This window comes from Delphinapterus leucas, chromosome 4 (genome assembly GCF_059928025.1).
Source record: "Delphinapterus leucas isolate spDelLeu-1000000601 "Yukka" chromosome 4, BTC_Dleu_Yukka2, whole genome shotgun sequence".
Lineage (NCBI taxonomy): Eukaryota > Metazoa > Chordata > Mammalia > Artiodactyla > Monodontidae > Delphinapterus > Delphinapterus leucas.
The window spans coordinates 52,375,077-52,400,126 of NC_143132.1; the positions used below are offsets into that span (position 1 = coordinate 52,375,077).

A 25,050-nucleotide genomic window follows, 5' to 3' on the forward strand; every position below is an offset into this window, starting at 1 on the left:
GCAAACCTAAACAGACAAAACCACACAAAGAAGCATACACATACACACTCACAAAAAGAGAAAAAGGAATAAAAGTTTTTTTAATTAAAAAATAAAAAGTAAATAATAAAATAAATAATTTAAATTTTTTTTAATTTTAAAAAAGGAAGAGAGCAACCAAACCAATACAAATCCACCAATGATAACAAGCACTAAAAACTAAGCTAAGATAAACATAAAAACCAGAAACAAAACAGATGCAGAAATCAAACCGCAAGTCTACAGTTGCTCCCGAAGTCCACCACCTCAATTTTGGGAACATTTGTTGTGTATTCAGGTATTCCACAGACGTAGGGTTCATCAAGTTGATTGTGGGGATTTAATCCACTTTCCTGAGGCTGCACGGAGAAATTTCCCTTTCTCTTCTTTATTCACACAGCTCCCAGGTTCACCATTGGTTTTGGCCCCGCCTCTGCATGTAGGCCACCCTCAGGCGTCTGTTCCTGCCCAGACAGGAGGGAGTTAGAGCAGAAGCTGATTACTGCTCTCTTGCTCACTCAGGCCGGAGAGAGGGAGGAGTACAGTAGTCATAACTGGAATGCAGGTCAAGCCTGTGGAGGCAGAGGCCAGCGTGACATTGCAACAGTGTGAGGCACACTGCGTGTTCTCCCAGGGAAACTGTCCCTGGATCATGGGACCCTGGCAGTGGGGGGGCTGCAGAGGCTCCAGGGGGTGGGGGTGGGGCGTAGTGACCTGTGCTTGCACACAGGATTCTTGGTGGCAGCAGCGGCAGTGTTAGTAGTTCATGCCCATCTCTGGGGTCTGGCTGATAGCCGTGGTTCGTGCCTGTCTCAGGAGCTTGCTTAGGCAGTGCTCTGCCTTCTGTGGGTACACAGAGCAGGAATCCCCTCTCCTCATGCACCCCAAAACAATGGTCTCTTGCCTCTTTGGCAGGTCCACACTTTTTCCCTGACTCCTCCCAGCTAGCTGTGGTGCACTAGCCCCTTCAGGCTGTGTTCACACAGCCAACCCCAGTCCTCTCCCTGGGATCTGACCTCCGAAGCCAGAGCCTCAGCTCCCAGACCCCGCCCGCCCCGGCGGGTGAGCAGACAAGCTTCTCGGGCTGGTGAGTGCCGGTCGGCCCCGATCCTCTGTGCGGGAATCTCTCCGCTTTGCCCTCCACACCCCTGTTGCTGTGCTCTCCTCTGTGGCTCCGAAGCTTCCCCCCTCCGCGACCCTCAGTCTCTGCCCACGAAGGGGCTTCCTAGTGTGTGGAAACATTTCCTCCTTCACAGCTCCCTCCCACTGGTGCAGGTCCCGTCCCTATTCTTTTGTCTCTGTTTTTTCTTTTTTCTTTTGCCATACCCAGGTACGTGGGGAGTTTCTTGCCTTTTGGGAAGTCTGAGGTCTTCTGCCAGCGTTCAGTAGGTGTTCTGTAGGAGTTGTTCCAAATGTAGATGTATTTTTGATGTATTTGTGGGGAGGAAGGTGATCTCCACATTTTATTCCTCTGCTATCTTGAAGGTCTCCTCTGTATGAGTTCTTTATTGTGGGTATTATCCCTTTATCAGATTTATGTTTTGCAAATATTTTCTCTCATTCCAAAAATGCCAGGATATTGGGTGTAAGTTCCACCTCTTTCCTTCCTCTTTAAGGAGAAGATGCTGGGTTACATGCTTTTCCGTACCCTGCAGAGCTGTGCTGTCTGCTCAGAGCCACCCAGGCCTTTTTCCTAGGGCAATACACTAAAATGCCATTATATTAGGAGCTAGCTTCATTTCTCTCCCTGCCTCCTGAAGGAGACATCTCAGGATTGTGCATCTTCTCTTAACCCCACAGAATCGTGCTGGTTGCTGAAAGTTCATCACTCTCTTTCCCTAGGGGAGTGCATTGAAATTGTGGGGAGCTGGGTGTGAGCTGCATCTCTCTTCCTTCTTCCTGAAGGAGAAGTCTCAGGATGGCACTCCTATTCTAAGTCCTGCAAAGCTGTGCTGTCTGCTGAGACCCACCCACTCCTCTTCTCTGGGGGAGTGGACTGGAATGCGGGAGGCTGCATGCAAGTTCCACTCTCTCTCTCCTTCCTAATGGAGAAGTCTCAAGATTGCACACCTTCTCTCAATCCTGCAGCACCATGCTGGCTGCTGAAAACCACTCACCATTTTTCACTAAGGCACTGGGCTGGAATGCCAGCAGGCTGGGTGCCAGTTCCACTTTTCTCCTAGTCTCCTGAAAGAGAAATCTCATAATTGTGCACCTTCTCTCAATCCCGCAGGGCCTTGCAGGCGACCAGGGAGCCGCCCACCCCTTTTCTTTGTTCTCAGCTGCCTTCAGGCATTCTAACTGCTCGTTGCCTCTGCAGCAGTCTGTATGAGAGGTCATACAGAAGTAGATTTCTTGGACAGCATCCCAAAAGGCAGGGGATATCAAATGCATGCCTAACTCACTCTTCTCCCCAAGGGAGAAATCTCCGGCCAAGTGGATCTCTCTTGGCACTGAACTCTGCATACTCGGGGGAGGGACTGACATGGGTAAAGTGAAACTGCTCTCCTTACCTGTTTCAAAGTGGTTTTTCTGGTTTTTTGTGCAGTCTAGGGCGTTGCAAATTCTTAACTGGTCTCTGGAGTTCTCAGAAAAGTATTTTGGCTCAAATATCATTGTTCTATGTGTGTTTACGAAGGGGGACAATGCCTGGGACATATTCTGCCATCTTACTGATGTCACTGTTCAGTATCTTTTAATATACAGGCACACCATGGAGATATTGCAGGATTGGTTCCAGACCACCACAATAAAGCAAATACCACAATAAAAGTGAGTCATATGAATATTTTGGTTTCCCAGTACAGGTAAAAGTTATTTTTGTACTATACTGTAGTCTATTAAGTATGCAATAGCATTATGTCTAAAAAAAACACTTTAATTAAAAAATACCTTATTGCTAAAAAATGCTAGCCATCACCTGAGCCTTCAGTGAGTCCTAATCTTTTTGCTAATGGAAGGTCTTGCCTCAGTGTTGATGGCTGCTGACTGATCAGTGTGGTGTTTGCTGAAGGTTAGGGTAGCTATGGTAATTTCTTAAAATAAAACAACAATGAAGTTCACCAAATCAATTCACTTCCGTTCACAAAAAATCTCTCTGTACCATGAAATGCTTTTTGATAGCATTTTACCTGAGAGCGTTTAGAACATTACAGCATCTAGCATTTTAGAACTTCTTTCAAAATTGGAGTCAATCCTCTCAAACCCTGCTGCTGCTTTATCGACTAAGTTTATGTAATATTCTAAGTCCTTTAGTGTCATTTCAACAATCTTCACAGCATCTTCACCAGGAATAGATTCCATCTCAAGAAACCACTTTCTATACTCATGCACAAAAAGCAACTCCTCATTCATTAAAGTTTATCATGAGATTGCAGCAGCTCTGTCACATCTTCAGGCTCCATTTCTAATTCTAGGTCTCTTGCTATTTCCACCACAACTGTAATTATTTCCTCTACTGAAGTTTTGAACCCCTCAAAGTCATCCATGAGGGTAGGAATGAACTTCTTCCAAACTCCTGATATTTTGACCTCTTCCACGAATTACAAATATTCTTAATGACATCTAGAATGGTGAATCCTTTCCAGAAGATGTTCAATTTACTTTACCTAGATCCATCAGAGGAATCACTACCTGTGGCAGCTATAGGCTTACAAAATGTATTCCTTAAATAATAAGACTTGAAAGTTGACATCCATGGGCAGCAGAGTGGATGTGTTAATAGGAATGAAAGCAACATTAATCTCCCTGCACATCTCCATCAGAGCTCTTGGGCGACCAGACACATTGTCAATGAGCAGTAATATTTTGAAACGAATCCTTTTTCCTGAGTAGTAGTTCTCAACAATGGGCTCAAAATATTCAGTAAACCATGTTGTAAGCAGATATGCCATCATCCAGACTTTGTTTTTCCATTTATAAAGCACAGGAAGAGTTGATTTGGGATAATTATTATTTTTGTAATTAATTTATTTTTTAAATTTAATTTTATTTATTTTTTTATACAGCAGGTTCTTCTTATGTCATCAATTTTATACACATCAGTGTATACATGTCAATCCCAATCTCCAAATTCAGCACATCACCACACCCACCCCCACCGCTTTCCCCCCTTGGTGTCCATATGTTTGTTCTCTACATCTGTGTCTCTATTTCTGCCCTGCAAACTGGATCATCTGTACCATTTTCTAGGTTCCACATATATGTGTTAATATACTACACCTGTTGCTCCCTTTCTGACTTATTTCACTCTGTATAACAGTCTCTAGATGCATCCACGCCTCTACAAATAACCCAATTTCATTCCTTTTTATGCTGAGTAATATTCCATTGTATATATGTACCACATCTTATTTATCCATTCGTCTGTTGATGGGCATTTATGTTGCTTCCATGACTTGGCTATTGTAAAGAGTGCTGCAATGAACATTGGGGTGCATGTGTCTTTTTGAATTATGGTTTTCTCAGGGTATATGCCCAGTAGTGGGATGGCTGGGTCATACAGTAATTCAATTTTTAGTTTTTTAAGGAACCTCCATACTGTTCTCTATAGTGGCTGTATCAATTTACATTCCCACCAACAGTGCAAGAGGGCTCCCTTTTCTCCACACCCACTCCAGCATTTGTTGTTTGTAGATTTTCTGATGATGCCCATTCTAACTGGTGTGAGGTGATACCCCATTGTAGTTTTGATTTGCATTTCTCTAATAATTAGTGATGTTGAGCAGCTTTTCATATGCTTCTTGGCCCTTGGTATGTCTTCTTTGGAGAAATGTCTATTTAGGTCTTCTGCCCATTTTTGGATTGGGTTGTTTGCTTTTTTAATATTGAGCTGCATGAGCTGTTTATATATTTCGGAGATTAATCCTTTGTCCGTTGATTTATTTGCAAATATTTTCTCCCATTCTGAGGGTTGTCTTTGTGTGTGCCCTCCAAGATTGGAGTCTCTTTTTCCCCCAGTCCTGTCGAAGTCCTGCAATCAAATCCCAGTAGCTTTCAAAGTCTGATTCTCGAGGAATTCCTCCTCCCATTGCCAGACCCCCAGGTTGGGAAGCCTGATGTGGGGCTCAGAACCTTCACTCGCGTAGGTGGTCTTCTGTGGTATAACTGTTCTCCAGTTTTTGAGTCCCCCACCCAGCAGTTATGGGATTTGATTTTATTATAATTGTGCCCCTTCTACCATCTCATTGTGGTTTCTCCTTTGTCTTTGGATGTGGGGTATCTTTTTTGATGATTTCCAGTGTCCTGCTGTCGATGATTGTTCAGCAGTTAGTTGTGATTCTGGTGTTCTCAAAAGAGGGAGTGAGAGCACGTCCTTCTACTCTGCTGTCTTGAACAAATCTCCCCTGATTGTGCATAATTCTTAAAGGCCTTAAGATTTCCAGAATGGTGCACAGCCCATATCAAGAGAGTCAGGCTGTCCTTTTAAGTTTTGAAGCCAGGCTTTGATTTCTCCTCTCTAGCTATGAAAGTCCTAGATGGAATCTTCTTCCCATATAACGCTATTTCATCCACACTGAAAAGCTGTCGTTTAATGTAGCCACCTTCATTAAGCAGGTTAACTAGATCTTCTGGATAACTTGCTGCAGTTTCTACATCAGCACATGCTATTTCACAGTGTACTTTGTTGTATGGAGATGGCTTGTTTCCTTAAACCTCATGAACCAACCTCTGCTAGCTTGAAACTTTTCTTCTGCAGCTTCCTCAGCTCTCTCAGCCTTCATAGACTTGAAGAGAGTTAGAGCCTTATTCTGGATTAGGCTTTGTCTTAAGGGAATGTTGTGGCTGCTTTGATCTATTCAGAACAATATAACTTTCTCCATATCTTCAATAAGGTTGTTTTGCTTTCTTATCATTCATGTGTTCACAGGCGTAGCACTATTAATTTCCTTCAAGAACTTTTCCTTTGCATTCACAACTTCGCTAACTGTTTGGCACAAAAGGCCTGGTTTTCAGCCTATCACAGCTTTCGACATGCCTTTCTCACTAAGCTTGATCATTTCTGTTCTGATTTAAAGTGAGAAACTTGCAACTCTTCCTTTCACTTGAACTCTTAGAGGCCATTGTAGTAGGATTATTAATTGGCCTAATTTCAATATTTCTGTGTCTCAGGGAACAGGGAAGCCCAGTTTTAAAATTGCTGCGTCTTCCCAATAGGGAAGGGAATAGGGAAGCCAAGAGAGGGAGAGAGATGGGAACGACTGGTCAGTAGAGCAGTCTGAACACACAAAATATTTTATTGCTTGCCATCCTCTTTACACATGGTTCATGGTGCTCCAAAATAATTACAATAGGAACATCAAAGGTCACTGATCACAGATCACCATAACAAATACAATGATGAGAAAGTTTGAAATATTTTGAGAATTATCAAAATGTGCCACAGAGACACGAAGGTAGCAAATGCTATTGGAAAAATGGCTCTGATAGCCTTGCTTAACATAGGGTTGCTGCAAACATTCAATTTGTAAACAAAAACAAAACAAACAAATAAAAAACAATATCTGCAAAGCACAAGAAAATGAGGTATGACTGTATTAAAAATTGATGCACACAGAAAGCATATGTTTGGAAGAATACTTACAAACACAAATATACAAATTAAACAAACTAGAACAACTGCCTAGGGGAAGAGATATAAAAGAAAATGTAAAATAATACATGGTAATGACCCTACAAACACCAATTTCTTATCCAACCTTAAGGTAGTTGGGTATTGAAGAAAATGAGCAGCCTATACAAGGCTAGTAGCGGGCTTCCATGGTGGCGCAGTGGTTGAGAGTCCGCCTGCCGATGCAGGGGACACGGGTTCGTGCCCTGGTCCGGGAAGATCCCGCATGCCACGGAGCGGCTGGGCCCGTGAGCCATGGCCGCTGAGCCTGCGCGTCCGGAGCCTGTGCTCCGCAACGGGAGAGGCCACAACAGTGAGAGGCCCGCGTAAAAAAAAAAAAAAAAAGGCTAGTAGCGATTTCCTCAGAGGACATAAAGATTTAATAAGGAAAAATGTTTGTAGATATAGGTAAACCTGTTTGTATACAGGGAAAATTTCACAGGGCACTGTGAGAAAGTTTGGGAGGATACAGAGAGATAGAAAGTTAAGAGAAAGGCTTCTCTAGGCATTTGAGAAATACATGTAGGAATCAGCTAGATGCCTGGCAGAATTCATATTTTGGGTGATGACCAAGGATAAAAAGAAGTTAAGCATGATGAATTTGGCCTTAACAGTATCCTGCAGATAAGAAGCAATCCACATTTATAGAATTCAACTCTAGGCTGGAATAAAAGGACAGTTGGCTCTAATGTAGGGTCAGATTTTTTTCCCTTTGTCTACGGGGAGGAGTGCAGCAAGGATCAGCTAGGGAGCAGGGTTTAACAGCATATTATGGGAGTTGTTTGTAGCATTCTATCCTTCAGAAGGTAGAATACTGCAACAGTGGGATGTAATCCTCATGTTGGCATGCCTTACCAAGTTGGAGCCCAAAGGGAACAGCATGATCAACACAGCAACCCAAAATACAAGCCCCATGGGAAAAGGCACCACATCTACTATGCTCATCAACCTGTCCACAGAACCTAAAATATCAATTAATGAAATAATTATGTACTGAATGAATGAATTAGATAATAGTGAAAAACTAGAAACAGAAAGCCAAAACAAGGAGATTAGTCAAATACAGTATGGTATATCTTTACAATGGAATTTGAAATAAATGAAAATTATAATTTGAAAGGATACTATTAATATGGAAAATATGTGTAGTATATAATTAAATACTAAGAGATTACAAATATTGTATAATCTTATTTTGGTAAATAAATATGAATAGAAAAAAGTTGAGAAGAATGTACCTTAAAATATCAACTATAGTTATTTCTGGATGTTATAAGTGATGTTTGCACTAATATAAGTTTCTGAATATTTCAAAAGTTAACATGAATTATGGTAAAATTTTTAAAGTACAAGATGTACGTGCATTTTGAGAATTGATACCTGCAGTTTGAATGAATTAGCTTAAAAAAAATCGTCTATACTAAGGATTTATATTTAGGTTTAATTACACCAGTTTAGTAGGTATAAAATGGTTTAATAGTCTTCTAATTTGCATTTCTTTACCATATGTTTATATGGTTAGCAGCTGCAAGCTCCTTGAGGGCAGTGATAATATTTTTATAAGTATTCTGAGAACCTAAGCGCTCAATAAATATCTGTTGAACTAAGTAACTATTTTTAAATATCCTCTAATTATTTGCTCTGTTTTTGAAAATTTTCTTAAAATGCTAAATGAAGATTTTATATAGGACTTATTTAAAATGTTTTCACGTTCTCTGAAACTGCTTCTGCATTTGTTCTTTTAATTTAGCTGCAATCTTTCCTTTGTACAGAAGCTAAAAATTATAGTGTAATCTGTGGCTCTTTTCCATTTTGATATTTCCTATCACCTCTGCTTACAAAGTGACCACTCCAAAGTTCTAGTCACTAGTCATTTTTTTCTTATTTTCTGTAACATGAATTTTTACATTTAAATTTCTAATATATTTGAAGTTTATTCATTTTGTTTTATTTCCACAAAAAGTAAACCTTGTTTCTATTTTTATCATTTTACTCTGGACTTTAATACATGTGAGTTAATAACTCTCAATTCTCTTTTTCAGAAAAATCTTTGCTATTCTGACCTATTAATTCTCTCAGATGCATTCTTAGAAAATTTTTTTGTTCAACTTATAAGAATATCATGTTGATGCTTTAACTGAGACTATATCAAACTGTAAGGGAAGTGGGGAACATGTGACATTTTGGAATATTATTGTCTTCATATTCAGAAATACAGTTTGCTTCTTCCTTTATTTCAGTATTCTCTCAATAAACGTTGGTAGTTTATGCATCCTTTTGGGCTCTTGAAGCTATTCCTAACTATTTAATGTTTGCTTTATTGTGAACTATATTCCTTTCCTTTTACTGTTCCCACATATTTCTACTTATCATTTCCTTTTTTCCTATTTTCTTTTGGCATGATGTTTATTCTTTTCCTAAACACTTTAGGTAGAGAGTTAGTTCATTGTTTTTCCCTTTTCCTCCATTAAAAAAGAGGTATTTTAAGTGATAAATTTTCTCCTAAGTGCTATTTTGGCAACATTCCATACTTTTTTATATATTGTATGTATATTTTCATTGCATATTCTTGCTATTACATTCTGGATTCCTTCCCTGACCTAGGCACTTTTAAAAACCACTTTTTTTGAAGTTTTTAGGCATTTGGCACATTTTAATTCCATTCTCATTATTTGTTTCTATTTTTCATGTATTGTAGCCTAAAATGTAATCTGTAGATCAGCTTTTAAAAATTTCTTGCATACATTTTTTTTTGTTCCAGCAAGTGATCCTTTTGAAAACGATCCTAGTACACTTGAAAAGGAAGAGCATTTTCATATTCTGCCTCTATGTTCTCTCCAAATAATGGTTAATTCTATTCTACTTATCATGTTATTCAGGCAGAATTTTTTAAATTATTTGCTTTTCTTGTTAACAGTCTAATTAGGAGAATCTTATTATGGCAGTTTCACTTATTTTTCTATCTCTGAGAACTATTACTGACTAACTTGACAGTCCTCTACTGGCTTGCCAGTGGCCTTGAACAAGATAATCATATGATTTATCATCCAAACTGGGAAAATTTTAATAGTGAGAAAAGATGCTGCTAATAATTATGCTGGATCAATAAGCTTGAACAAAAACTATCTGAGCAAATCTGAGATAAATTCACCCTACCTGAAGGTAACCTGACAGGAGAGCTCTATCCACTACGGGTGTTCTATACACATTCATGAAACATCATCAATTGAATTAGCCTGAATGTATATCTGTGACTTGAAATTTGAAAGAATCTAACAACATTCTCTATCTGTAAGACTTACCATATAAGAGAGGCCCAGCGGATGTCAGATACATGCATTCATAATATTCATAAAATAAAGTTATCAACAGGCAGCCCACTAGAGTCAGACTGCCACATCGTTTACTAGACTTGCAACAGTTAGGCTTACATTCACTTTCTTTCTCCTTTGATAAAATGAAGATAACGGTGATGCCTGCCCCATAAGGTTGTTCTGAGTATTACACGAGATAATGCTAAGTAAAGCACTTAGACCAGTGCCAGGTATGGCATAAGTGCACAGAGCACTAGCTATTACCTGAGTGCAAGCAAGAGAGCAGCAAAGGAAACAGTAGCACTAAGAAAAAAAATTAAGGTGTGACATAAACACAGAAAAACAACCCTCAAACTGTGCCTGCCTTCCTTCACTCCATTAAACCTTAGTCCTCAGCAGGATTCTGATTATTCTGCCAACCCATAGGACATGTTTAAGTTCAGAGAGAAGCCTTCCTTTCTTAAGTGTCCCACCTCCCTGTCCCCCATTTCCCAGGCTACACAGATCCTGTGGCCTGCTCTACTCCAAATTGCCAGCCAGATGTTTTGCCCCTTGAGATTTATCACTTACCACAGAAAGGAAAGCAATATCCTGCTGATTGTAGAGTTGTAACATTTTATCCAAATGATATAGAAAGGGTTGCTGCATGTAGCATGCATTAGTTTCCTTCTTTTTTAGCAACAAGCCAAGTAGAAAAATGTATGAGAAAATATGCTGGAAAATAATTCAAAAGGAAAAAATATCTGATGTATGTAAATGTACAGAGTTTGGGAGCAAGGAATGCAAAAAAGAAGAGGACATTTAGGTTAATGTTAATATCAATTTGCAGTATTCTACTTATATTTTCTTTGCAAGTATTATGTTGTTAATGCTACACCTTAGATATTACACATTAAAGCATGTTATAAAGATAACCTGTTTTCCTTAAATTTTCTAGACTGAACTACACAAAGATACAGCCCCTGCAGGGTTTGGTTCCCAAGCCGGAGCTCAGGCCTGAGCTCCTGTGGTGGAGGCAACGTCAAAACCTTCTACAGCAAAAGCTACGAGAATTCAGTACCACCAAACCAGCTTTACAACAAATACTAAAGGAACTTCTCTAAGCGGGAAACACAAGAGAAGAAAAAGACCCACAAAAACAAACCCAAATCAATTAAGAATATGGTAATAGTAACATACATATAGATAATCACCTTGAATGTAAATGGACTAAATGCTCCAACTAAAGGACACAGACTGGATGAATGGATACAAAAACAAGACCTTTATATATGCTGTCTACAAAAAACCCACTTCAGACATAGGACACATACAGACTGAAAGTGAGGGGATGGAAAAAGGTATGGCATGCAAATGCAAATCAAAAGAAAGCTGGAGTAGCTATATTCATATCAGATATGAGTCTTAAAACAGCCTTAAAATAAAGATTGTTACAAGAGATAAGGAAGGATACTGCATAATGATCAAGGGATCAATCCAAGAAGAAAACATAACAATTCTAAATACTAATGCACCCAACATAAGAGCACCTCAATACATAAGGCAAATGCTAACAGCCATAAAAGAAGAAATCAACAGTAACACAATAATGGGGGGAACTTTAATACCCCATTTACACCAATAGACAGATCAGCCAGACAGAAAATAAATAAGGAAAGACAAGCTTTAAATGACACAATAGACCAGATAGACTTAATTGATATTTTTAGGACATTCCATCCAAAAATAGAAGAATACACTTTCTTTTCAAGTGCACATGGCACACACATTCTCCAGAATAGATCACATCTTGGGTCAAAAGTGAAGCCTTGAAAATTTTTTAAAAATTGAAATTGTATCAAGCATCTTTTCTGACCACAATGATATGAGATTAGAAATCAATTACAGGAAAAAAAACATAAAAATCACAAATACATGGAGGCTAAACACTGCACTGCTAAATAAACAAGAGATCACTGAAGAAATCAAAGAAGAAATTTAGAAACACCTAGGTAGAAATGACAATGAAAACATGACAATCCAAAACCTATGGGATGCAGCAAAAGCAGTTCTAAGAGGGAGGTTTATGGCAATTCAAGCTCACTTCAAGAAACAAAAAGAAACTCAAATAAATAATCTAACCTTACACCTAAAGCAGCTAGATAGAGAAGAACAAAGAAAACCCCAAGTTAGTAGAAGGAAAGAAATCATAAAAATGAGAGCAGAAATAAATGATATAGAAACAAAGAAAACAATAGCAAAGATCAATAAAACTAAAAGTTGGTTCTTTGAGCAGATAAATAAAATTGATAAACCTTTAGCCAGATTCACCAAGAAAAAAAGGGAAAAGACTCAAATTAACAGATTTAGAAATGAAAAATGAGAAGTTACAACTGACACCACAGAAATATGAAAAATCATAAGAGACTAACACAAGCAACTGTAAGCCAATAAAATGGACAATGTGAAAGAAATGGACAAATTCTTAGAAAGGTACAATTTTCCAAGACTGAGCCAGGAAGAATTAGAAAATATAGACAGACCAATCACAGGTAATGAAATTGAGACTGTGATTAAAAATCTTCCAACAGGGCTTCCTTGGTGGCACAGTGGTTGAGAGTCCACCTGCCGATGCAGGGGACATGGGCTTGTGCCCCAGTCCGGGAGGATCCCGCATGCCGCAGAGCGCCTGGGCCCATGAGCCATGGCCGCTGGGCCTGCACGTCCAGAGCCTGTGCTCTGCAGCGGGAGAGGCCACAACAGTGAGAGGCCCTTGTACCGCAAAAAAAAAAACAAAAAAAAATCTTCTAACAAACAAAAACCCAAGACCAGATGGCTTCACAGGCAAATTCTATCAAACATTTAGAGAAGAACTAACACCTATCCTTCTCAAACTCTTCCAAAATATAGCAGAGGGAGGAACACTCCCAAACTCATTCTACAAGGCCACCATCACCCTGATACCAAAACCAGACAAAGATGTCACAAAAAAAGAAAACTACAGGCCAATATCACTAATGAACATAGATGCAAACATCATCAACAAAATACTAGCAAACAGAATCCAACAACACCTTAAAAAGATCATACACCATGAGTGAGTGGGATTTATCCCAGGGATGCAAGGATTTTTCAATATAGGCAAAATAATCAATGTGATACACATACTAACAAATTAAAGAATAAAAACCATATGATCATATCAATAGATGCAGAAGAAGCTTTTGACAAAATTCAACACCCATTTATGATAAAAACTCCAAAAAGTGGGCATAAAGGGAACCTACCTCAACACGATAAAGCCATATATGACAAACCTACAGCAAACATCATTCTCAATGGTGAAAAACTGAAAGCATTTCCTCTAAGATCAGGAACAAGACAAGGATGTCCATTCTTGCCACTCTTATTCAACATAGTATTGGAAGTCTTAGCCACAGCAATCAGAGAAGAAAAAGAAATAAAAGGAATACAAATTGAAAAAGAAGAAGTAAAACTGTCACTGTTTGCTGATGACATGATACTATACATAGAAAATCCTAAAGATGCCACCAGAAAACTACTAGAACTAATCAATGAATGTGGTAAGGTTGCAGGATGAAAAATTAATGCCCAGGAATCTCTTGAATTCCTATACACTAACAACAAAAGATCAGAAAGAGAAATTAAGGAAAAAATCCCATTTACCATCACAACAAAAAGAATAAAATACCTAGGAATAAACCTACCTAAGGAGACAAAAGACCTCTACTAAGAAAACTATAAAACACTGATGAAAGAAATCAAAGATGACATGAACAGATGGAGAGATATACCATGCTCCTGAATTGGAAGAATCAATATTGTGAAAATGACTCTACTACCCAAAGCAATCTACAGATTCAGTGCAATCCCGATCAAACTACTGATGGCATTTTTCACAGAACTAGAAAATTTTACAATTTGTATGAAAACACAGAAGACCCCGAAGAGCCAAAGCAATCATAAGAAAGAAAAATGAAGCTGGAGGAATCAGGCTCCCTGACTTGAGACTATACTACAAAGCTACAGTAATCAAGACAGTATGGTACTGGCACAAAAACAGAAATATAGATCAATGGATCAGGATAGAAAGCCCAGAGATAAACCCACACACATATGGCCACCTTATCTATGACAAAGGAGGCAAGAATATACAATGGATAAAAGACAGCCTCTTCAATAAGTGGTGCTAGGAAAAATGGACAGATACGTGTAAAAGAATGAAATTAGAACACTCCCTAACACCATATACAAAAATAAACTCAAAATGTATTAAAGAACTAAATGTGAGGCCAGACACTATAAAACTCTTAGAGGAAAACATAGGAAGAACACTCTTTGACATAACTCGCAGCAAGATCCTTTTTGACCCACCTCCTAGAGAAATGGAAATAAAAACAAAAATAAGTAAATGGGACCTAATGAAACCTAAAAGCTTTTGCACAGCAAAAAGAAACCATAAGCAGGATGAAAAGACCACCCTGAGAATGGGAGAAAATGTGTGCAAATGAATCAATGGACAAAGAATTAATCTCCAAAATATACAAGTAGCTCATGCAGCTCAATATCAAAAAAACAAACAATCCAATCCAAAAATGGGCAGAAGACCTAAATAGACATTTCTCCAAAGAAGACATATAGATGGGCAACAAATACATTCAAAGATGTTCAACATCACTAATCATTAGAGAAATGCAAATCAAAACCAAAATGAGGTATCACCTCATACCGGTCAGAAGGGCCATCATCAAAAAATCTAGAAACAATAAATTCTGGAGAGGGTGTGGAGAAAAGGCAACCCTCCTGTACTGTTGGTGGGAATGTAAATTGATATAGCCACTATGGAGAACAGTACGGAGGTTCCTTAAAATACTAAAAATAGAACTACCATATGACCCAGCAATCCCACTACTGGGCATATACCCTGAGAAAACCATAATTCTAAAAGAGACATGTATGACAATGTTCACTGCAGCACTATTTACAATAGCCAGGACATGGAAGCAACCTAAATGTACATCGACAGATGAATGGATAAAGAAGATGTGGCACATCTATACAATGGAATATTACTTAGCCATAAAAAGGAATGAAATTGAGTTATTGTAGTGAGGTGGATGGACCTAGAATCTGTCATACAGAGTGAAGTAATGTAGAAAGAGAAAAACAAATGCATATATATGGAATCTAAAAAAAACGGTACTGATGAACCTAGTGGCAGGGCAGGAATGAAGATGCAGATGCAGAGAACGGACTTGAGGACACAGGGGGGAAGTGGAAGCTGGCATGAAGTGAGAGAGCAGTATTGTCATATATACACTACGAAATGTAAAATGGATGGCCTGTGGGAAGCTGCTGCATAGCACAAGGAGATCAGTTTGATGCTTTGTGACGACCTAGAGAGATGGGATAGGGAGGGTTGGGGGGAGGCTCAAGCGGGAGTGGATAGAGGATACATGCATACATATGGCTGGTTCAGTTTGTTGTACAGCAGAAGCTGGCACAGCATTGTGAAGCAATTATACTCCAATAAAGATGTGGAAAAAAAAAACTTAGCTTGGAATTAATAAACAATGCCCTCTTGATCTGGGATTTAAAAAAAAAAACCTACGTACATCAGCTCCCTTACTTTCTGACTAACTTGGGTCAGCATCTACCATTTAACCAAAGAACCCACCTTGTAACAAGAACTGTGCTAAGCATCTTGTTTAAAGAATAATTAAGTTACGTCTTGCATTTCTGATTTGCCTTTGCATTGTTAGAGCTTAATTGTTTGGTTCAGGACAACTACTTCAGATATCTGGCTCTTGTAGTAGTTACAGTAGTGTTAGCTTCGAGAGTCAATGCTCGCCACATCCTTGGAGGCTTAATTCAGTAGAAGTTTATTTCTCACATAATGTTCAAAATGAATATTCTTGATCAGTGGGTGGCTCCCTCCAGTTATGTGTTCATATACCATATTTCCTTTCATCTTGAGATCTGTCATGTTCAACATGGGCCTTACAAAGTCACCGTTGAGTTTGTCCCCATCCTATACAGCCTGAAGTGGAGAAGGAGGTGGAGGATTATGCATGGGAGTCTTTTGTGTCCCACCTGGATGTGATTCACATAACTTCTATTTGCATTACTTTGTCTAGAACTCAGTCTCACGTCCACACCTACTTGCAAAGAATGCTTGCAAATATGGTCTAGCTGTGTGCCCAGGAGAAGAGAAAATGAGTTTGATAAATATACAATCAGAAATATCTGTCAACTCCTTATATTGCAACTGCAGAACAGAGGCAGTACTTCCCACATTCCCCTAGACATCTGAGATACAACACACCAGCTGGGCCCATAGAGCTAGGCCTGCCCCTTAACCTCATCTATCCCTGGGCTAAAATAAGGCAACTTTCCTTCAGTGTTTCTCAGTATTTTCTCATAAAAATTATGCTGTATAATAGGCCATAAAATGACTCCAAAAGTTCCCCACCTCCAGCTATGTATGCCCTGTGTAATTCCTTCCCTTTGAGTGTGTATTGGACCTAGTGACTAACTTCTATAAAAAGAAAATGGCAGAGTGATGGAATGTCACTTACAGGGGTAAGTTATAAAAAGACTGATTTCCCCGGGCCCTCACTTGCTCTCATGCTCTGAGGGAAGTCAACTGCCATGTTGTGCCCTGCCCTATGAAAACACCCAAGGATCAAGGAACCAAGGGAGGTCTCTGGCCAACTGCTGGGAAGATCTAAGGTTTTTATCCAACAAGCAGTGAGGAATTGATTTTGCCAACAGCCCTGTGAGTCATCTTGGAAGCAAATCCTCCATGAGTTGAGATTTCAGGTGTGACCACAGTCTCAGCCAGCACCTTTACTGAAATCTCCTGAAAAGTCTTGAGCCAGAAGCCCCCAGATTCCTTATCCCCAGAAAGTGTGATATATGTATTGTTTTAGTCATTAAGTTTGGGGGCAATTTGTTGTACAATAATAAACTTGTGACTTATTGCCAGCTTGGCCTTCCATCATCCCTTTATCCCTCCTTGCAAAATATCCATACTCACATGCCTGCAGGATTATGTCTCTACATACACGTATATTTTTATTGAATTTATAGATGTATGCTAACATATATAATTCCATAAAATCCAAATTTATGCAACTTAATTTTATTTTTAATAACACTGATTTGTTCACTTTTTAAATTGGATGTGTCTTTTGTAAAACGCAAGAAAAATTTGTGGTTATCTTGTCTAATTGGCTGTAAAATGTGATCATGCTATGACATATTAATTTTTAAGCATGAAATGCCTGTATGAGGAATATATTGCCTAATTTAGGTTTAAATGAAAAGAAGATATAGACAATAGATAGCCAAATCCTTGAGGGCAATAATCCTACTGTATTGCCCACAACATCTAGCACAGACCATTACATTGGAGCAAAAAATAAAAGTTAGGTTGATTTAATGTGGATCTCCTCCCAGAATCTAGCAAGTGCCTGATGTGAAAAGAAGAAAATTCCTAGGGCCTTGCCTTTTCCTCTGCAAAATATAGAATTCAGTGTTTATTCTTCTAGCTCCTTAAGGATACTGTGAGAAATAATGTAATAAAATGCTGAGAATAAAACTTTAGAGCAATATCTTCAGGACCTTTTTTTTTAATTTAAAATTTCTGGAGAGTTTGCAAATAGAAAATGCCTAAGGGGCAGCTTTATACTGTTGAAATAACACAGGTTTTGAAATTAGAATATGTTGTATCCCAGTTCTGGCATTTATCTATGAACTCCAAGTTCAATTTTTTTGAACTGATTTCCCCATCTGTAAAATGGGGATCATAATATATCAAAATAGCTCATAGTGATGTTGTTAGGCTCCAATGAATTTATGTACACGTGATAGCTTTATAAACTGTAAAACACTATACAAATGTCAGTTATAACAGTTATCATTAAACACAAGTATACCTGCATAGGCTAATATGTGAGCTCATGTTTCTACATCATTTCGTTTTTCCAATTAATAGTAATTATGTATCTGTGGGTCAGATACTGTCCTAAGGGCTTTACATGTATTGATTTTAGAGTTAAGGAAAATGAGGATCAGAGATGTTAAATAACTACTGAAAGCTACACAGCTTCTAATTATTGGCAGAGCCTGGATTTGAACACTGGAAATAAGCTCTAGAGTCTGCTCTTAATGACTGTACAATATTACATTCCCCCAAAATTTCGTTACAATTGCAAGGATGTGTTCACACACATGTACAAACAATCCATAATATATATATATTTTTAAACTAAAGTCCATACTTTATACAGCTTATCTGAGTTTTTCATAGTGTCCTTCCTCTCTTCCAGGACACAACATACATTTAGTAGTCATGTCTCCTTACGCTTCTCTTGGTTGTGACAGTTTCTCAGATTTTCCATATTTTTTATGATCCTGACAGTTTTGAAGATTACTAGCCCAGTGTTTTGGAAAATGTCCCTCAATTGGGATTTTTCTGATGTTTTCTCATAGTTAGACAGGAAAAATGCATTTTGGGGAGGAAGATCATAGAGGTAAATTGCCATTCTCACCACATCATATCAAGGGTCCAAACTATCAATAGGATTTATCACTGTTGAAATTAACCTTGATTATCTGATTTGAAAGAGTATTTGTCAGGTTTCTCTACTGTAAAGTCACCATTTTTTCCCAACCTTGCCAAATTTACTGCACTGTGGAAGGAAGTCACTATGCATAGCCCACACTTAAGGAGTAGTGAGATATTGTCTATCTCCTCAAGAGCAGAGCATGTACATAAATTATTTGGAATTCTTTTGTATGGAATATTTGTCTATTCTTCCCAATTTATTTATTTATTCAATCTTTTATTTAGTCTGTATGGGACTTGTGGATATTTATTTTATACTTTTGGTTATAATCCAATACTCATTTATTTTGTTGCTAAAATGGTTTCATTTTGGCCATTGGAAGCTAATTTCACTTGGCTTATGTGTCCCTTTGACACACAGCTATCATTGTGAGATGTTTTATTTTTGTTTTCTTTTGAACACTTTCTTACTTCTGGCACAATGTTTTAAAATTTCTATTAAAGTAATGGTATCTCCCATTAAGTCATTATTTTAAATGTATTTATTTATTTATCTACTTTTGGCTGCGTTGGGTCTTCGTTGCTGCACGCGGGCTTTCTCTAGTTGCGACGAGCAGGAGCTTCTCATTGTGGTGGCTTCTCTTGCTGCGAAGCATGGGCTCTAGGTGCGCAGCCTTCAGTAGTTGTGGCACGCGGGCTTCAATAGTTGTGGCACGTGGTCTCAGTAGTTGTAGCTAACAGGCTCTAGAACACAGGCTCAGTAGTTGTGGCACACAGGCTTAGTTGCTCCGCAGCATGTGGGATCTTCCCGGAGCAGAGCTCGAGCCAGTGTCTCCTGCGTTAGCAGGCAGATTCTTAACCACTGTGCCACCAGGGAAGTCCCAAGTCATTATTTTAAATACTTGCATATCCCGGAAAGTAGGTAGGAAGTGTAAGCTGACTACAGCTCCCTCCAACCTTTTCTGCAAGATTCTCTCAGGACTTGCATAAGTATAGTTTCTCTTACACTTCCCTTCCTTAGGGCAACTGTTTGGGGTCATAAACTCCTTTGAGAATCTGATTAAAAGAAAAAAACACCAAAGCCCTGTGATCTCCAGAAAATATATACAAGAACTCGTCCATTAAATTTGCACAAAATCTCCTGGGTTCACAAACGACCTAAAGCTTAGCATGTACTCTGTGTTAGGGCTGGCCCCTCAGAGGAAACATGTAAGCAAGCACCTATCCTGGAGAAACATTTACCAACTCCAGAAGTAGAAGAAATATAATCAGTCCTTACTTAAAATCTTAGAATTTTAAGCCTAAGAACCCTGAGAGATCGTGCTAGTACATTCCTATAGATAAGAAAGGGAGCTTGCATAAATAAATTGACCTGCTCCACTCTGTTCCCATATAGCCAGCCTTGGCCTCACTTCCAATTCCAAGTTCATTGCTAATTCCATTGCATTATAGGACAAGTTGATCTTATTTATGTTATGTAGGGTAACACAGCTTTTAATCTCTTTGCTTTTCCCAAGCTGCTAAATGAAAAACCCCTTTTGAAGAATGTTATTATTTACCAACACCTTTCTCCCAAATCACTTCAGCAGGAAACTATGGAAGGAAATAAACCACCATCCTTAAAAAGGCAGAGAGCCCTATTCTGAGAGTCTTCTAATCTCTCTGATGTTTACATTTTCTTTCTCTCTTAGTCTTGCTCTCCTCCAACAATATATATAGTTTCCTTTCTCGAGGAAGTTCAAAGAGTTGCAACAGCTCAAAAGGAAATGAAGGTTTGAGCACACCTTCTCTTGGGAAGCATTTAAACGAATAAGCTTCATATTCCTTTTCAAATTCATGCGTCGCCCCCTTTCCACTGTGAAGAAAAACTCCAGCCTGGGATTTGAAGATTCATGTTGCTATGCCTGGGGCTAGAATTAGAAAAATCATGTTGGCTGTCCTAGGATTGGGAGAAAAGGGGTACACGATGGATTTATCATCAAACTCTCCCTTGAAGTGTCCTGCCATCACAGATCTAAAAATCTCCCTAGAAGAACATAATTAACCAGAAATACTATTATGAAGAAAAAGATCTTCAAAAGGTAGTCTCGGGCTTCCGTGGTGGAGGGTCCGCCTGCCGATGCAGGGGACGCGGGTTCGTGCCCCGAACCGGGAGGATCCCACATGCTGTGGAGCGGCTGGGCCCGTGAGCCATGGCCGCTGAGCCTGCGCGTCCAGAGCCTGTGCTCCGCAACGGGAGAGGCCACAGCAGTGAGAGGCCCACGTACCGCAAAATAAATAAATAAATAAATGAATAAATAAATAAGTAAATAAATAAATAAAGGTAGTCTCAACCAAAAAAGTACTGTAGGGAAGCTCCCATGTGCACTCTTCAGCTAACAGATAAGGACTATAAATGGCCATGTACTTGAATGCACAGAGAAATTTGGACCTAATAGACTTTTCTATAAGGTTGACCTGTATACAGCAGTAAAGAAACAGAATGATAACATGAATGCATTGCACTGTCAGAGTCAGGAATTTTATCAGGAATAAGAATCTGGAATTTTCCAGCTATTACTAAATGCAACTCTGTATTATCTGGACACAAATCAGGGCCACCTTTTAACCACCACTCTCATTTCTACCCTCCAGTTAAACGTGGGCTTCCAATGATCCAGTGTTACTCATGGACACTGAAGGAGGTAGCATTTGCTACCTCCCCAACTGACAATGAAATAGCAAGTACGAGAACCCAGCAGATTTAACACAACTGATCTCCAGTTTTGTCACTTCAGTTTAAATTGAAACACATAAGGAAAAGAGGCTGCCTTAGTGGAATAGAAACAAAGTTACAACTAACATTAAATAAGTCTTAGAAGTATTATTGGTTCCTTTGATGAGATTAAATGATGAAAAATTCATTAGTTTCACTCCGAGGTATAACATTTTTTATCTAATGAGGATCACTGCAAGAAATCACCTCAACCCAGAAAACAGATTATTTAGCCCCCCAAAACAGATTCGCTAAAGTTAAAATTAGAGAAGATGGCTGTCAAGACATTTTTCAAATAAATATATGCAGGTTAGGCTGCCTTTCCAGATTCTTATTAACAAATACTAAATGGAACTATGATGAAAAGGAGAGATAGCGTTCTTCAGGTTTTGGCCATGCAGTCCAAAAATAACTAAAATGTTTGAGGTTCTGACACCTTTCAGCCAACAGGTAAAGTTCAAGGTCTTCATAAGAAGCTGAAGTATTGACCTGTTAAAACCATGTTCCTTGGGAGGGAGACGCAAGAGGGAAGAGATATGGGGACATATGTATATGTATAGCTGATTCACTTTGTTATACAGCAGAAACTAACACACCATTGTACAGCAATTATACTCTAATAAAGATGTTAAAAAAAAAGGGAAAAGGAAAAAAACTAGAATAATTCTAATCCATGCACTTTATCCACCTTTCCTGGTTATTAAAAACATTTAATCCTAATATTACAAATGGCAAACAAATAACAATGGTAGATGTAGTAGTCATAATGATAAAAAAAAAAAAATGTTCCTTACAGTGTGCTCCAAGGATCTTTTTAAAAGGTAGCGGCTTGGGCTTCCCTGGTGGCGCAGTGGTTGAGAGTCCACCTGCCGATGCAGGGGACGCGGCTTCGTGCCCCAGTCCAGGAAGATCCCACATGCCGTGGAGCGGCTGGGCCCGTGAACCATGGCCACTGAGCCTGCGCGTCCGGAGCCTGTGCTCCACAACGGGAGAGGCCACAACAGTGAGAGGCCCGCGTACCGCAAAAAAAAAAAAAAAAAAAAAAAAAAAGTAGCGGCTTTAGAATGACATGGGGGAGGGGGGAATGACTAATGCAGATTCCTGAATCTACTGCAGATCAACTGAATCTGAATCTGCGGGGCTGTGGTCTCTCCAAGTGATTCTCCTACACCCTCAATGTGGGAAGCCCCTGCCTTAAAAACAAGGGAAAATGCCATTTAACTGATAGCGTGCATTCTTAGACAAAATTGGTTTTGAATTTATGATATGGCATAGTTCAATTTGATCAGCCACAACACATCATAAATTTTTAAAACAAAATGATTTTTGTTAAGACAAGAAACCACTGGGACAGTTGAGGAGTTTTATATCTGGAGACTCTAGAGTATTCATGTAAAACTGGCAGTTATACTCTTGGCAAAATGTTCACTTAAAGTTTTTTAATTTTCTAAGGGCTTATCTACCTAAAATATAGGGAAGATTCAGAGAAGGTTGAACAACATCTTCCTTAATTACATTTCTATGCCCCTTTCAGAAAATATCCTTAAATGCACATTGGCTTGGGATTGGGTTTTGTGGATTCAGCAAACTCAAATGTGGTTAAAAATTATTTCACACGTTGGAGTTCTTAGTTTTTCAACTTGCAAGGCGGGTGATATCGCATGCACCCAAACACACTCTAAAAATTGTTCTGTGGCATTTTGAACCATGTAAGAAGTTACATCATTTTCAAGCAGTGAATGGAAATAAAGAAGCTCTGAAAGTATAAACAAATCTTGTTAAGGTTACTACTAGGTTCTGAATCTTTAAAACATATTTGTAGGAGCAAAATATTTTGTGCTCCAGAAACCACTGCTTGTAGGATTGAACAGCAAGCCTTTGAGAGAGTGCCAAGAGCCACTGACCCAATCTAAGCCTGAGTTCTGCTCTTAAGATGCAGGTAACCAAGGTGAGAAAGTATACCTGCTCTTTGCATCTTAAGAAGGCAAAAGAAATACATTTTACGGGCTTTCGCACCTTATTTAAAGATTACCATAAAGTGAGAATTTCATATTGCAAAACCTCTAAACACTAAACCTTTAATACAGCCTGTCATGCTTTGCAAAGGCTTCTAGGAAACAGTGTTGTCTGAATGTCTCCCACAGCATTGAAAATATCAAAGTTAAAATTCCATATTTTGAAATTAATAATTATTTTGCAATGAGCAAAGCCGTCCTAGACAAAGCATATTTACATTGATCCCGTCAGCATATTTTCCTGTTTTTTTGTTAAATATATTGATTTTAATAACTATTAAATTTTATTATACCATTGGTTAGTGAATTTCAAGGCAGATTTGATTTACTGCAGCTTTGGGGATGACACTTTGCTTATCAAGTATAAAAAGGAGGAATCAGTGTAGCCCGAGAGATGTAGTGTTACATATATTTGTTGTGTTAGCACCTTAATTGATCTGTAGAAACAATAAATGCGTTTGGTAATCAAGTAGTGTTACAGCTCATTAGAAAGACCTCACAGAGAAGTGCCCCACATAAAAGACAATGTCACGTGCCGGCCACTTATTAATAGTCATCTTTTAGCTGCTGCTTAAGAGACTATACTTCCAATTTGCTTAATTGTTACTGAAAGAGACAGATGAAAAGGTACAAAGGTTGTTTGTTTGTTATTTTAATCCCTGATAACACACAAAGTAAACGAGTCCCCTCTTGAACAATAAACCAAAATTTTAAAGATTCTGAATCTAGTCGACAAACCCAGTCCAAGGACAAATTTACCTGTGAGAAATGGGGTGAAGTCAGAGAGGAAAAGAGAACCATGTTTCCTCAATGGAAAAAACTCCATCCTGGGCAGATAAAAGGGGCAGATCACAGGGCTTTGAGCAGCTCAGATCTCATGAAATCATCTAATGGAATAAAGACCTTAACAAAGAATTAAAACAAAGATGGAAGACTTTAACTGAAAATTTGATCAATTAGCAGAGAGGCCATAAGACAGTGGCAGTAGAGCATGAAATTTGATTAAACGGAACCATACATCCCACTTCATTTCCAGTGATGGAGTGAAACAGATAACCTTGGAAAGAGAAGATGTTTGGCAAATATGAAATAGCCCGGGATGATGGTTAAAACATAGTTCTGATGGGAAGTTTCGTGCATAAGAAAGCTTTAAATTAAAATTCACATTCATATTCAAAGGAGAAAGTACAGAGAAGTAAATTTGGATAATTGACATATAATCCAAATTTATGACACTATATCAGGGCAGACAGGATGCAGAAAATGGTTTCATTTCATAAATGTGAAGATGTGAGCTTATCATGGTTTGCTGACTAGTCAAATTCTCTCTCAGTTTGGCCCTATTTTTGTGCATTCCTTAATGGCAGCATGAAGTCCAAATTACAGGCCTGAGCCCAGTTAGAACAAAAGTGTTCGATAAGCCCCTCCCAAAAATCGCCTTTGTAGTGATGCTCAGCTTATTCTTTAGAAAGAAGGTTGTCAGCAAAGAGAACTAGCCCTAGAATATTCTTTTATCTCTGCTACAATGTAAGAGCACTCTATGTTCTGTCCATTGACAAGAATGGAAGCAGAAGTAGGCATGCAAATCTTTACACATTCAGATATGAAAGAGTTAATGTTGCGAACACATACCAATTTTTGTAGCCTTTTTTTCCCTCAGCTAAGATGGCAAATATCCCTGCCCCTTTTAATTACTTGTCTCTTCACCTTATTTCATTTCTAATAACATTTTGTCTTCCTTCCTTCCATACAATGCTCTCCTACCA

At 38.7% G+C, this 25,050-nt stretch overlaps 1 long non-coding RNA gene across 2 annotated transcripts; it reads left to right on the forward strand.

Moving 5' to 3' along the window:
• The first annotated feature begins 557 nt into the window (after nt 1-557).
• On the forward strand, nt 558-17,140 carry LOC149749307 (uncharacterized). Of its 2 annotated transcripts, none has more exons than XR_016392987.1 (3): nt 558-1,105; nt 2,708-2,790; nt 10,880-17,140. It is a non-coding gene; the product is annotated as an uncharacterized LOC149749307 (long non-coding RNA). The 2 variants fall into 2 exon arrangements; XR_016392988.1 differs by having other exon boundaries at nt 563-1,105; nt 2,725-2,790.
• The last annotated feature ends 7,910 nt before the right edge of the window (nt 17,141-25,050 follow it).